Below are 15,980 nucleotides of genomic sequence, written 5' to 3'. Positions count from 1 at the left end.
TTCAGGGAATAAAGACTCAGTGTATTCTACCCCTCCCTATAATTCAAGCCCTCCAGTACTGGTGAATCTCCTCTACACCCCTTCCAAATTTATCTCCAACCTATAGCTGGGCAACCAGAACTGCACAAAAGCTCTAAGTGTGGTCTCACCAACACCTTGTCCAGATCTAACATGAGGTCCCAACTTTTGTACTTGATACTCTACTCAATGAATGTATGCATGCCAAATGCCTTCTTCACCTCCCTGTGCACTTGCATGCCACTTTCAGGGTGTGTTGGAGTGGATAAATGTTGATAATGATTGGTGGCCTGATCTAAGAATTATCAAGTCCTTAGAACAAGAATATCACTGTCAAAGTGGATTGAGAGTATTTAACACACACTTGTTCATCGTGTATCACACAGCCATGAGGCAGGATGCTTTATGATGAATGACACCCTGCCTATATCATCGGCAATGAAGAATCGATGCAGTACAAAATTTGGCACCACAATGCTTGTGGAGGTATTGCTCAACGTGGCAAGGATTAGCAAATATGTTATGGGAGAATGGAGGCAATGAGGTTTCAGAGTGATGTTATTGTTCTCAGGATGAATGAACTCAGGAGTGACCATGGCAGCAGACCTGCAAGGGACTCAGTGGCTGAGGGACCCACACAGTCTGCAGGCAACTTGTGGTCAGGGGACTTGCACAGGCTGTGGGCACCTGGAGACTGGCGCCTGGGAACGTGGCTTCGAAGCTGGGATTTGAGAGGGTGCAGAGAGCAAGAAGAGCCTTGGGCACTGATCATGTTGGAGGTTTGAATCTTGACTTTGAGTTGCCAATTAATCGAACAGGTGTTTGTACAGCATCACTTCTAACAATTTAAGGTGGTACATAGAATGCATATGTCCAAACTTAAATTATCTCATTTTTATGCAGATATTGATCCACTATGTGAGAAGTGTACACATTTTTAACCCAAAATAAACTTTATTCACGATAAATTATTTTCAGAAAAATAACACCATTCAAAGTCTTTTCCAACTCTTTGTTTCGTATACATACTGTATCACTGTATATTATTACATTCATTATATTTACCCCATTAGCACCACTGTGGTGTCCTGTTGTCATTCCTTCTCTGTTTGAGGTGTGTAATATGGAGGACCAGACATGTCATGTAACCCTATCGGCAAGACACCTCATCTGCCAATCAAGGTCGAGCTCTGCCCACAGATTAGCGCACTCCTTTAATTACCTAGTCGATACCTGGCTGGACGCTCCAGCCGATGGCACCATAAAGCCCACCACATGTTGTCCGTTCTTCTTCTTCTGGGATGAACCCTGGGCAACGTTTGAAAGTTGTTGGTAATGTGTGTGCTGATGAAGGTTTGGGAGCTGTATAGAGTGACTAGAAATCATTGTTCCTAGCTAGTTTAAAATTTTAGGTTTTTAAATCTAGACATACAGCATGGTAACAGGCCCATTAGGCCCATGAGCCTGTGCAGACCAATTACATCCAAATGCCCTGTACGTTTTGAAAGGTGGAAGGAAAGTGGAGCACCTGGAGGAAACCCATGCAGACACAGAGAAAACACACAAACTCCTTATAGTACGGGATTTGAAACCAAGTCTCGATTACTGGCGCTGTAACAGGATTGCACTAACCGCTATGCTAACCATGCCGCCCTTTAGTTAAGATCTGTGTCTACTCTGCCTTAAGGGGTGGCAGGCATCATTTTATGACTTGATCGTAAAGCTATCTCTCCATAGATGGTTGCCAGTATCAGGTAGTTGTGTCATACACTCCAACTTTTGTGTGTGTGTGTGTGTGTGTGTGTGTGTGTGTGTGTGTGTGTGTGTGTGTGTGTGTGTGTGTGTGTGTGTGTGTGTGTGTGTGTGTGTGTGTATCCCTGTTGCAACTTCCCTATGTGTGTAAGTAAAGACCACTGTTTAATTAACCTGTGTTCAGTCTTTCTGCTCTTGGAACCCATTGAACTTGTCTTTCCAGACAGAACAGAGGGGTACAGTTAAGCAATGATGAAACACAACCCCTAACAGAAAAGCAAGCAGAGCACCATCGTCCTAGTTCGATAAGTGCCCATTTGCAGCAGTTGTGCCTCCAGTGAGTCTGAAGATACCATTATAAATGGTGCAATCAGGTTTAGCTATGGTTTGTAATGCAGGGGAAGTGGAAAAGTTGTTCTCTGGGGTTGCTGCCTGTTCCTTAGTTCTATAATGATTTGAATTAGTTTGATACATTCGCAGAGCAATTGTGTCACAGGATAATGACATTCCGACAATATTCCCTGGTTTCCCAAAAATAGAACTCAGCAGTGGAAATAGAGGAGGTTATGCATTTGAAGAGGTGTTCACATCGTATCAATCTTGAATGGTGTAATTTTCATTTTATATACTCTGGTGCATTTTAAAGTATATTATTCATTCTGCAAAGAATACTCAGAAAAGGATGTCTGACATTCTTCGGATATTTCTAAGGTAAGGCTATGTGACTATTTAACCAGTGGATTTAGATTTAGACATTTAGCAAGGTAACAGGCCCTTGTGGTCCATGAGCCCATGTCACCCAATTGACCTACAACCACTAGTTCATTTTGAAGAGTGGAAGGAAACCGGAGCCCCCGAGGAAACCCTTGTAGACACGGGGAGAACGTACAAACTCCTTACAGACAGAATGGGATTCGAACCCAGGTTCTAATCGCTGGAGCTGTAACAGCGTGACGCTAACCGCCACTCAAACCGTGCCACTAATATCCTAATGCATGCGCACACAAACAGGCAAGCATGCATGCGTGTGTGCATGCACACACAGGAAAGCATGCATATGTACACACACACACACACACACACACACACACACACACACACACACACACACACACACACACACACACACACACACACACACACACAGACTTTTTCAGGTGAGAACCTGTTCCACGAAAAGAAATCTCCCTCCAGCACCTGAACTACAATACTTTGATTCACACTAGTAAGATTGTCCCATGACCACTGCTGAGCCCTCCTCTCCAACTCACCCAAGAAATTCTCTGCCTTCTTGAGTTGCTGATTTGTGTTCCTCGGGCGATATCTATCTTTGTTTTCTCTCTGGTATTTGCGATAAATTAAACTGAAATTTAGCCAAGAAATAGTTGGCTTCCTCCATTGTGTTATCTGCCAGAGAGAATGGCCCATGGTTTTGGAATTGGAATAATTGTGAGGTTAATACCGCCAGTGCACAGGTAGTTAAAGGCAGAAGATATATGTTGAGTTAACTTTCCCCTTCAATTGTTCATAACATTCTCCAAATTCTAGTAAATCTCTGAACAATCTCAATCCCGTTCTTTCTCTTTCTTTTCTACATAGGTCCTCTCACAAGCCCAACTTCTTTCAAAACCCTTCCAATCTTGTCACTCATTTTCTTTCTCTTTCTCTATCTCTACTGACCTCATCTCCCCACCTCCCATATTCCCTCCCCCACTGTTCCCCTCAGACCGCCATCCCTCCATTGCATGAGTCCAGCTACCTCCTTCCTGTGGCAGCTGTCTAAACCACTCACCCCTCCACTCTCCTAGCTCCAGCTGCCTCACCCTCTTATTCTTTCCTCTGTCTGATTCCAATTTCAAACAGACCAAGTAGCGAGAACAAATGTTTTCACTGTATCTTTGTACTTGTTGTAACAAACAATTCAATTCACCCCATCTGTCCATCATCCTTAGCCCCCTTCTCAGTCCACCACCCACTGAAACCCTTTCCCTCTCTTTAAAATTGTCTCCCTTTTCTCTCATTTCTCAGCCTTGTGTCTTGACCTGAAATATTGCCTGTCCTTTTCCCTCCGAGGATGCTGCCTAACCTGTTGAGTTCCTCCAGTAGTTTATTTGTTTCTCTAGATCCCAGCATCTGTTGTTTCTTATTCCCTCACACTTTGTACGCTATTTCACATAAGTCCTTGGATGTTGTAGTGTGAAGCATTACGTGACCTCTCTGCTGTGAAGCTGACTGGAAGCCATTGCATCCTTGGCTTGGATAGATTAGGAGAATGGGCAGAGATGGCAGATGAAATACACTGTTGGAAGGTGTACGGTCATGCACTTTGGTAGAAGAAATAGATGGACAGACTATTATTTGGATGCGGAGAACATTTAAAATTCGGAGATGCAAAGGGGCTTGGGAGTCCTCTTGCAAAATACCCTAAATGTTAATCTTCAAGTTGAGTCGGTGGTGATTAAGGTGAATGCAATGTTGGCATTCATTTGTTGATAGATACCATACAAGAGCAGGGATCTTATGTTGAAACTCTATAGAGCACTGTGAGACCTCACTTGGGGTAGACTTAAAATATGACCGGAAATCTCAACAATAGGTTATAACTAAAAATCAGTGCATAGTAGGAACATTTTAAATATACCCATGAAGAATGACAGTCAGCTCTTGCTCTGTTCTCAGAGTACTGAAGGATGAGGGGGACCTCATAGAGGCATTTCAAATGCTGAAAGTCCCGGACAGGGACTAAGTGGGAAGGATGTCTCCCATCGCAGCGGATTCTCATAACTTCAGGATAAAATGGCGTCAATTTAAAATTAAGATGCAGAAATATTTCTGTGGTCAGAGGTCATGAATCTCTGGAACTTGTTGCCACAGGCGGCTGTGGAAGTGAAATTGTGGGGTGTATTTAAGGCAGAGATTGACAGGTATTTGATTAGTCAGGGCATCAAGGGTTAGGGGAGAAAGCCAAGGAGTAGGGCTGAGTGGGAGGATGGATCAGCTCATGACTCGATGGACCAATGGGCCTACTTTTGCTCCAAGAACTTAAATCTGTCAATCAAGGTCAAGACCTTCCATGCTGAGCACTCAGCTTGTAATTTCAAAAGATCACGCGCCTCACCACTGGCTCTGTTAATCACCTGGGCCATCCCCACTGACCAGCTCGGTCTCTTTTCCCTAAGGAAGGAACCCAAGCTCCACTCCAGGTCATGAGCCAGAGCTGACGCTGGAGAACTGATACCAAAGTGTGTGCCAGTAATGGTGCTGGGGTTTTGTGTTGCTTCTTTTACTTCTTTAATTTTAGTGCCATACCTGCACTAGGTCGAGGGGTAGTGGGTACTGTTGTTGTCTCTACCTCTACATTTATATCTAGACAATAAATCTGAAAATCTTGTACAGGTGTTCCTCAACATACAATGGGCTTATGTTCCAGCAAACCCATTGTAAGTCAAAAAGAACACAACACCTACCATTTTTCGAATTAAATTTTGAATACCTTTATTCCACACTGAAAAAAAATTAACATGCACACTGGGCATAAAGAATGTTTGAAGTTTTGAACTAAAATTAATTGCTGAATGGTGAGGATGGGGATGCTTAAGTGCAGGGTCACCAATTTCACCCATTTGCGTAACCGCTGCAGAGACTGCAATCGTGGTTGGTCAGCGTTGCGAGAGAGTATGCTGTCTGATACTCTCGCGCAATGCTGCCATTGCCCACCATTGCGAGAGTTGCATACCGCATATTGCAAGAGCAGGAACAGATCGGAATTCAAAATTGAAAGTACGGATCTGAACCATCGTATCTTTGAACAATGGTAAGTCGGATTATTGTAAGTAGGGGAGCAGCTGTAGTTATTGCCTGTTTTGTTGCAACCAATGCGATTGTTGTATGTACTTTCTGAGAAAGTGAATGATTGTGATTCCCTGTGGTGAATTTCCCTTGCGGGTAAATAAAGACTGTTGTTATAATTGATCTGTGTCCACACTCATTGCTTATCGAACCCATCAAGCTGGTTCCTCACACAACAGATGTGAACAATGATTCTAGAATATCACATTACGGTAATTCACATTCTTAACAGCGAGGAGCCTCAAAATAAAGATTCCCATTTTGCAATGTCTTTATTGCACGTCCTTGTTGAGTTAGAATCTCAAAACAGTAATACCAGCACTTTGCCACTGTGTTTTGGTTTGCTCAGTATACATTAGTTCATCTTGATTCATCATCCATTAAATTATTCCCTTACACAAATGGCACCATTTAGAGAAACATTTAATTCAAATGCAGAGGTTGGTTTCCTAGATAAAGAACTCTGTAATTGTATTAAATTACTTGTGAGTAGAGGGGGAGCAATTGAGAGGTGAAAGCAGTTAGGCTTCTTGTCTGAAATAACACCTAGCAAAACCTTGCACAATGGATGTGCCTGTATTATAACAGATTAACCTCTCAATGTCACCTCGCACTGGTCTCCTTCAGCTTAAGAATCAGCTCCTAATGGAGTAAATCAACTGTAAAAGGTGGATCTCATTTTTAAATGATTCATTTATACTATTTAATGCTGACCACTTTGCCCCTTAATTGTTAGCTCTCAATCTTCAAGTTGAGTGACCAATGCATGATACAGCTTTGTAATTGTGACCTGGTTTTCTCTGGACATTCAGGCAACAGTAAAACTTTGATAACTCTGGATGACAATTATTTTCAAAGGGTTTGTTTCCTGAAAAAGAATTGGGGATTATGATAGACAACTTCAAGTTGAACACAAAGATAAATTCAGATTTGTTGCATCATGTAGGAAGTTGGAGAAACATTAAATTAACTTTTATTGAACTTAACACATCGCATAATGGTGCTGAATCTTTGTGTTAGTTCAATTGACCTAAAAATGTTATGCGCTGATTTTCGTTTATACTCAGCACCTGATGCCTCTCGTGTCAGTGTCCAACAATAGTTGGCCAGCATTGATGGATTCCAGTAGCCCTGATCCTGCTTTGCAATGGTCACAATGTCCTGGTGAAACCTTTCACTATGTTTGTCACTGACTGCACCAGGGTCAACAGGAAAGAAGTCCAAGTGCAAATGCAGAAAATGAATTTTCAACAACGTTTTGCACTTCATGGTTTTGAATGCATGAAGTAGACTTAAAATATGACACAAAATCGCAACAATAGGTTATAACTAACGATCGGTGCATAGTAGGAACATTTTAATGTGATTTTTGTGATCAGCTGTCCAAACACCATAAAATATACCAAAAAATATTCTATCTTCTAATAAGATAATAGCTGATCTGTGACATAACTCCAGATAGTTACCCTTTTCTTGTATTCTTTAATACCTTTGGTTGATGGAAATCTGTCAATCTCAAGTTTAAAGTTAAACAATTGCCTTAATAATAATTACCAATTTTGGGAAAGTGGTCCAGATTTTATTCACTCTCTCTGCTTCAGGTCCATTGCACAGTTATCCACAAGTGCCATGGGTTTCTACCTCCATCGTTCCCTCAGTTAGTGGATCATAAACCATCTTTAGCATGGAAGCTTAACCCTTCCCTAGTGCTTCTACCAATTTTTTAAATCAATATGCCAAACTTACTGTTCTTACCAATAAGGAAAATGAATCCTTCCTAATCACACTATCTAGAGGTGTCCCTTTGACCTCCAATTCGCAAAAAAATCCCAGCTATCCAATCATTCTGATTAGGACAGTAGAGTGATAGCACTGCTTCCTAGCTCCAGTAACCTGCATTCAATCCAGATCTATGGTGCTGTTTGTGTGGAGTTTGCATGTTCTCTCTGTTACCATATGGGTTTCTCTGGGTGCTGGGTTTCTGTCACATCCCAAAGGCATGCAGATTGGTAGGTCTTTCTGTAAATCATCCCATGTATGCAGGGAGGTTGATGGGGTATGGGGTTGAGGGGGGGGGGGGGGGGAAGGTGGAGTGTATACAGTGGGAATTGTGTAAATGGGTGTTTGATGAACCATAGCTCAATGGTTCACTATGACTATGAATCTAACAATGACGATCAGCGTGTTGAGTGGTGTCACAATAAGCTTGCATGTTAGGAAAACCAAGAAGCTGACTGTGGACTTGAGGAGGAAATCAGGAGAACATGAACAAGTCCTCAATGAGGGGTCAGCAATGGAGAGGGTTAAGAACTTCAAATTCCTGGGTGTCACCATCTCTGAAGATCTATCCTGGAGCCTCCATGTCGATGCAATCTCAAAGAAGGCTCGCCAGAGGCTGTACTTCATGAGGAATTTGAGCAGATTTGGCATTTCTACATGGAGACTATTCTGATTGGTTCCATGACTGGTACACATGTGCCAATGCACAGGGCAGTAAAAACTGCAGAGAGTTGTTAACTGGGCCAGCGACATCACAGGCACCAGTCTTCACTCCATCAAGGACATCTACAAGAGGGAGTGCTTTAAGAAAGTATCTTCTATCCTCAAGGACCCTCACCACCCAAGCCATGCCCTCTTCACACTGCTACCATCAGGGAAAAGGTACAGGAGCCTGAAGACAAGCACTCAGAGGCACAAGGACAGCTTCTTCCCCTCCGCCATCCGATTCCTGAATGGATAATGAATCACAGACACGAACTCACTCTCTCTTACTTTCATGCACTATTTATTTATTTTGAAATGTAATTTATAACATTATTTGCACCCAGATGCTAATGCAAAACAACACATTTTGTGACATGTTCATAACAATAAATTCTGATTCCTCTGACCAACACCTTCCTGAATGTACCAATGCTGTTTCTTTCAACTGTGAATGAGTTTCTCTCTCTCAGCTGATTCTTCTGAATTTTCCTTAATATTGATCTTTTATTATCACTCTGTCTGATGTATTTCTGGATGCATTCCCTCTGTGTCGACTGATCAAATTCTCTACAGGTTTTCGACTTCTATCAAGTAAAGAAGCAAAGTTAGTGTCTTGTGGATATTCAGATGGAAGCAGCAGAAAAATTCCCCTGGAATTACTGCCTCATATAATGGAAGCAAGTAACAGCTCAAATTCAATGCATGTGGGAGCAATGAAACTCCATACAGTTGTGATCCAAACTTGATGCATTGTAATTGGGAATGTCAATGGCAAGATTGGTGGAAAGGTGGGCCTCATCACTTTTAATTAAATTCAATAAAACTCAGGACGGAATACTGTTCCTAATCTCCAGTGACAAATATAATTCATAGGGACCTCAAGAAAATGTGTGTAAAACAAAAAGAGAATACTGTGCACAGACATAACTGAGTTTGATTATAATGGGATCCCTCTTTTCTTCTGTTGGTTCCTCCCAGTTACAATGCTAGAGTTTGCCTCCAGGAAGAACTCAAGTTTATTGCTGCAGGACTGAAACCCATGGATGCAAAGACTAAAGTTGGCACATTTCTTTCCCTGCAGGGAAAATGGATCAGTTCATGATTGAATGGTGGGGTGGACTTGATGGGCTGAATAGCCTACTTCTGCTCCTATGTCATCTAGTCTTATGATAGAAGGATGCCAGGTTTTATTTCTAATTGTCTTTTTAAAAGCTCAAAATATTAGCTGTGGTGGTTGAACTCTTATTCCACCAGATTATCCTACCTAGCCTTTAAAATTCTATCCTAGAACCATCACCATTACACCAGCGTGTGCAATCATAAAACCTTCAGTTACGAGATGAGGTTGCATGGAGTGGTTATAAAATAAAGCAGGTTATTGGCTCACAGCGACAGTTCTATTTGGACCACTAATTATCATTTTGGGAAGTGCTCATGCCTTTGAGATGCTGGCGTAAACTCGAAATCTATCTTCATCCCTAAACCCACTCAGCATTCCTTTGAGCCAAGTTTAACTCATAATAAAAACCCAATGTTATTTAGTAGGTCAGTCCGATTGTGCTGCAGAGGTGGTGCCATTTAATTTATTCCCCTTGTACATTTTAGGCACAATGAGAAATGATGTGAAGCCCAACCATGAATGCAATCAAATTAACAATACATTTTTGGTTTTGTGCTAAAGCTCCAGGCATGAGAGGAAAGCAGCACAGATTTCCCAAAAGACTTTTTTTTATACTTTAGTTACAGTTCAGTCCAATGCTTCTGAAGGTGGCCATCTTATTGTGACGCTGTACAATTTGTCGATCAATTAAGGGGTGATTGAATCCAACGTATTAAAGGGGAACTGATGAAGTAGATAGGGAGAAACTATTTCCATTGCTTGGGGAGTCTAGAAAAGGGAATATAGCCAATACATTAAAACAAGCCCTCTCAGAAGTCTATTCAAGCATCAAAATCAGAATTTATTGTCATGAACATACCATAAGATTTGTTGTTTAGTAGCAGCAGCATATAATCCAAATATTGCTTTAACTTACATATTTAAAAAAATAAACACATTAGTCCAAGAAGGACAGAAAGTAAGGTAGTGTCTGTGGTTTATTGTTTATTCAGAAATCTGATGGTGTGGTAGAAAATCTGTTTTTGAATTGATGGGTGTTCGTCATCAAGCTCCTGTACCTCCTTCCTGATGGTAGCACTGAGAAGAGAGAATGGCCTGGATGGTAACAGTCCTTGAGGATAGAGGCTGCTTTCTTGAGACACCGCCTCCTATAGATGTGAAGTGAAGACAGGTCCTCTTGATGTCGCTGGCCGAGATAACAACTTTCTGTAGTTTCTTCCTGTCTGTGCATTGGCCCCTCAATACCAGGCAGTGATACAACCAGTCAGAAAGGTCTCCACGGTGCACCTGTAAAAATTTGCTGGAGTCTTGGGTGACATACTGAATCTCCTCAGTCAATAGGGTTGACAAATGTCGAGCCAGCACCCCCATTTATCGGATCATGGCTGATATTACTCTTTCAATAACTTATCCCAGCCTTATCCCCATAACCCTTAACTCCACTGCCCACAAGAGCCTTATTCAACTCTCTCTTAAATCTATCCAGCATACCTTCCCCCACTACCCTCTGTGGCAATGCATTTCACAGACACACAACTCTCTGGGTAAAAAAATTCTCCTCATTTCTGTCTTCCCTGTATTCTTAAAATATGTCCTAGTCTCTCCCATCATTGGGAACATCTACTCTGATTTCACCCTGTCAAGCCCTTTGATAATCCTAAATACCTCGTCTCCCCTCATCCTTCTAAACTCCATCGCATTTTATCCTAAGGAAATATAGCGGCTGGGGAGCCTTCGTCATGATTGCATTGACATGGAGGCCCCAAGATAGATTTTTAGAGATATTAACACCCAGGAATTTGAAGTTCTTAAACCTTACCCCCTTGATGAGAACTGATTTGTGTTCTCCTGATGTCCCCCCACTGAAGCCCTTAGTTTTGCTGACATTGGGTGGAAGGTTGCTGTTGCAACACCACTGATCTATCTCACTCTTGTACACTTCCTCATTGCTATCTGGGATTCTGCTGTTGACCGTGGTGTCATCGGAATGGAAGCATCTTCATACATCTTAAGATGCCCCAAAGTTCTTTACAGCCAGTGGACTAATTTTAAAGTATGGAAATATGGAAACCAGTTTATATATTGCAAGTTGAAGAGACTACAGTGTAGATATTGATGGAGGAATTAATTAAATTGCTTGAGAGTTGTCTTTCATGGTGCCACCTTTTATAAACACCTGAGAAAGTCAGTGAGCCTGCACTTCACCCAGGCCAAAATCAATCCATTTTAATTTACAGTTGAACAAGTTACTCATCAGTGTTGTTGGATTGCATGTTGAATTTTTTTTTGCTGTTATTTAATACACTTGTTAGATTGGTGCTGTTTCCAATGCAGGATCACATCCACTCAGCTTTATGCTCTTTGAATAACTGCACGCATTATTTGAGCTTGAGGGTTAATTGAATTTTCCTTCAGAGACAACGTCTGTAGAACGAGAATGAAACAATTTTCTCTGAAACTGGTTGTGGTTTGATCTGGAAGAAATGATACACAAACACACACTGTGTGGTAGAGCTGCCTACTGTTTTAAGGAGGTTCTGTTTAATTTGGATCCAAACAATTACTGTGTGGGATTTAGACAATTTTGATGCAACATCTTGGGCTTGGAAGTGGTATTGGCTTCTTTTGAGAGGGAAACCCAGTCCTTGGGAGTGTCGAAAGTTATTTTTAGCATGTTTGAATTCATTAATGGTTTAAGTTGTAGCATCAACTTGTATTTAATCATTAAAATTATAGGAAGAAATGAAATTATTCTTGGAGTTGTGTTGTAATGCAACTAATATTCCTTTTAAATTTGTAATTTTGCAGGCCAGGTCAAATATAATATTCTGCGTGCTTAAAAAATTGGACTGGATGTGCCTGTTGTTTAAGCCACGCATCACTCTATCCTTGACCCACAGTTAAGGATTCTCCAATATCTTGATTTACTTTTCACTACAATAAGTAATCATTAATTATCTCTCCCGACATTTGATTCCTCATTCCAAAATTGCTTTTGATATAACCTGCCAATTTCTACATAACATCAGAGAGTAAACCACCTTTGGGCTTTCTGTGCAATGACTAGATTAATAAGTATGTCTCAGATGAATATAATAGCCTTGTTGTGTTCCTTTGGCAACCTGTCGTGGCTGTAAACATGGTCATCAAATTTGTTATGGTCTCTAAATTGGAGACTGGACTCAGACTGGGAGATCGCTTCGTTGAGCAACTTGGCTCTATCTGTTGCAATAGTGTGGATCTCCTAGTGGCCACCCATTACAATTCCCATCTGACTTATCTGTCCGTGGTCAGTTGCACTGCCAGACTGAGACCACTTGCAAAATGGAGGAACAACACCTCACCTTCTGTCTGAGTACCCTCCAACCAGATGGTATTAACATCGACTTCTCTGGTTTCCATTAACACCCCCCCCCCCATCTCTTCCTTGTCTCCTTTCATCCAGCTCTGTCTCTGTGTGTGTGTGTGTGGGTCTCTCTCTCTCTCTCTCTCTCTCTCTCTCTCTCTCTCTCTCTCTCTCTCTCTCTCTCTCTCTCTCTATCCCCCTTCTGTCTCCCTTCACAGAGCCATAAACTACCCCATTCCCCCTTTAATTCTCATCTTTCATCTCCTGTCCACTTATCATATGCAATTAACACCTTTTTTCTGTTGGTCTGGACCACCCCCCCCCCCACCCCATTCTTCCCCCTTGCTCTCTGCAGTCTTTAATTCAAACACCTGCTTGTTTTTTTGCTTTTTACCTTAAGCAAGAGCTCAGGCCTGAAATGTTGGTAATATATCTTTACCTCTTATGGTCACAACAAGGTCGACTGAATTTTAAAGATTAAAAAAAAAATTTAGACATACAGCATGTAACAGGCCTTTCCAGCTGACGAGCCCATCCCACCCAATTACACCCAATTGACCTACAACTCCCGCATGTTTTGAATGGTGGGAGGAAACTGGAGCACCCGGAGGAAACCCATGCAGACATGAGGAGAACATTCAAACTTACTACAGACAGTGTGGGATTTGACTAACATACATTCAGTGCCTATATTCATATTATTACTGGGAACCACGGCTGCAGCAGCTCTTGAGATAAAGCCATAATGAGGAAAGTGGCAGCTGTACAGAAAGGTTTGTGAAACACCACATTACATGTGAATTTCTTCAATAGCATTTAGCAATCTTTCAAAAAAAATGTTGGGGTTAATTGGGGTACTTGGGCGGCACATCTCTGGTTCTGGAAGGACCTGTTACTGTGCAGTATTTCTAAATTTGGATTTAAACCAAAGGTTTCAATGTAATGTATGAAAAATAGCAACCCTTTGTCAATCAATTTGCGGACTGAATCCTGGCTGAGAGACACGAGTGCAAGGAAGGGAGGAGGAAGGGTTTGGCACTATAAGGGGACACTTCGTGGTATATGTGGGTGTTGTTATGCCAAGACCTTAAGCCTCCATACCACTTGGGTGATTAAGCATCGGTTATAGTAAGAGAGCAGTTTCCAGCTGGAGCATGGAGAGGGATATGGGGACCAGCCATTGACATCTTGTCACTGTTGGCTACCACGTGAGAGGCTGGCAGGTGACTGGAATGCTGTCTGACGATCACGCTCAAGTTCAGATTTTTTGTCACAAGATACAAGAGCAGAAGTAGGCCAATCGATTCGTTGGGTCTGCTCTGCCATTTAACCACGAACTGATCCTTATCACTCAGCCCCACTCCCTGACCTTCTTCTCATAACCCTTGATGCCCTGACTAATCAAATGCCCATCAATTTCTGTCTTAAATACACCCAACATCCTTGCTTCCACTGCCGTCTGTGGCAACAAGTTCCAAAGATGCACGACCCTCTGGCTAAAGAATTTTTTCTGTGTCTCTGTTTTAAATTGATATCCTTTATTCTGAAATTGTGGCTTTTTGTCCTAGACTCCCTGACCATGTGAAACAACTTGGTCACATCTACTCTGCCCAAGCCTTTCAACATTTGAAATGTCTGAGATCCTCCCTCATCTTTCTGTACTCCTCTGAGTACAGTCCAAGAGTTGATAAACATTCCCAACATGCTAATCCTTCAATTCCTGGTACCATTCTAGTAAATCTTCTCTGAACCTTTTCCAATGCTAGCACATCCTTTCTCAAATACGGCGCACAAAACTGTACACAGTACTCCAAGTGAGGCCTCACCTGCGCCCAAGATAGTGACTACCAGGAATTTAAATTTGCTCACCCTCTCCACCTCTGATCCTCCAATTGTTAGAATACCATCACATAAAATCCTGAGATTCTTTAGCCTGCAGGCCAGGCAGAATTTCTACATATTGATATCTGTTACAGTACTCAAGAAAAAAAGAACGTTGTGGCGGCGCACTCTCTCATGGCGTACCATGTGACATGTACCATGTAACGCCACATGATGGGGCAGCCATGGGAAGATGGCACTGTCAAAATTTTCTCCGCCTCAAGTCTCCTGCCCAGCGCGGGCCTGGGACAGCGATTATGACGTCACAATGCACGAGGTGACTGAGCTCATGCTGCCCTTAAAAGGGCGTGTGCTGAATTTGAATAAAAAACAGTCGTTAACGACTTTCAATGTGGTGGCTGAGTCTTTCTTGGCCGTGTCCAGCACTACATTGGTAACCCCATTGAGCCCAGACTCCTCTCTGGACTCAAGAACATGGATCTGGCAGAGATCAACGCCGTTGTCACCAAACTGCCCCCCCTTCTGGACCCATCACCCTTGTATGTGGTTTGGACAGGCGGAGGCACAGTTTCAACTGAGGAACAGTTCAGCAGACACCACGATGTTCTACCACGTCGTGAGTGTGCTGGACGAAGAAATGGCAGCCAGGGTGGACGATCTAATACACAACCACATGGCCAAGGGTAAATATCCTGCCCTCAAGAACCTGCTCCTTGGCACTTTCAGGCTCTCCCCTCAGCAGCGTGTCTCCAGGCTCCTGCACCTCGATGGGACCACACACCATCAGCCCAAATGGATGAGATGTTGACGCTGGCAGAAGATCACAAACCTTGTTTCCTATTCCATCAGATCTTCCTCGACCAGATGCCTGAGGACATCCAACTACTGCTGGCAGATGAGGACTTCACGGATCCACGCCGAGATGTATCCCGAGCGGACACCCTCTGGTGCACCAAGAGGGAGAATGAAGCAGCCCTCAGTCAGGTTGCACGACCAAGAGCCAGCCGGCCGCCACACTCCCCAAAGCACAAGCTGGAGGAGCACCATTCCACCTGGTGCTTTTACCATCAGCAGTGAGGAGCGCAAGCTTGTAAATGCCGACAACCGTGTGACTATCAGGGGAAATGACCCGGCCAGCCACCATTGATGGCTGCGATGGCTGTCCATGTGGACAGCCTGTGGCGGTACACCACAGGCCTACTGCAGGGGGAAACCTCTGTACCTGCAGGAAGGTAAGAGGACAGGACAACACCTGGCTGTGCTGTCAATCAGTCAGCCTGAAGGGATTGAGCACCACCTGGTCGGGTGTCAATCATCCTCCGGGATATAAGCCTGCGCCGGCCTCCCGAAGCTCACTCAGAGTTACTGCAGCTACAGCCAGCCTGGCTCTGTGGAGGTCTTTGTGGATTAAAGCCCGTTGTACAGTCTTTATGTGTGTCTGATTCTGTCTAACAGCAGACCATAATTTAATCCACAAAATTTTCCTACAGCTGCCATGGAAAAACTCCTGTGCGCAGTGAACCTCAAAGTCGACCCATGCCACCCGGCAGCCTAAACACACTTCGAGAT

General features: G+C 42.9%; 1 long non-coding RNA gene across 2 annotated transcripts; it reads right to left on the bottom strand.

The window, feature by feature from the left end:
* Positions 1–11,432: 11,432 nt before the first annotated feature.
* On the bottom strand, positions 11,433–14,678 carry LOC138752441 (uncharacterized). 2 transcript variants are annotated; one of them, XR_011350646.1, is made up of 2 exons: positions 14,595–14,678; positions 11,433–11,647 (listed from the first exon to the last, which is right to left on the bottom strand). It is a non-coding gene; the product is annotated as an uncharacterized lncRNA (long non-coding RNA). The 2 variants fall into 2 exon arrangements; XR_011350645.1 differs by having other exon boundaries at positions 14,439–14,663.
* Between the last annotated feature and the right edge of the window lie 1,302 nt (positions 14,679–15,980).

This window comes from Narcine bancroftii, chromosome 2 (genome assembly GCF_036971445.1).
Source record: "Narcine bancroftii isolate sNarBan1 chromosome 2, sNarBan1.hap1, whole genome shotgun sequence".
NCBI lineage: Eukaryota > Metazoa > Chordata > Chondrichthyes > Torpediniformes > Narcinidae > Narcine > Narcine bancroftii.
This window is presented reverse-complemented; position numbering and strand designations above follow the sequence as displayed.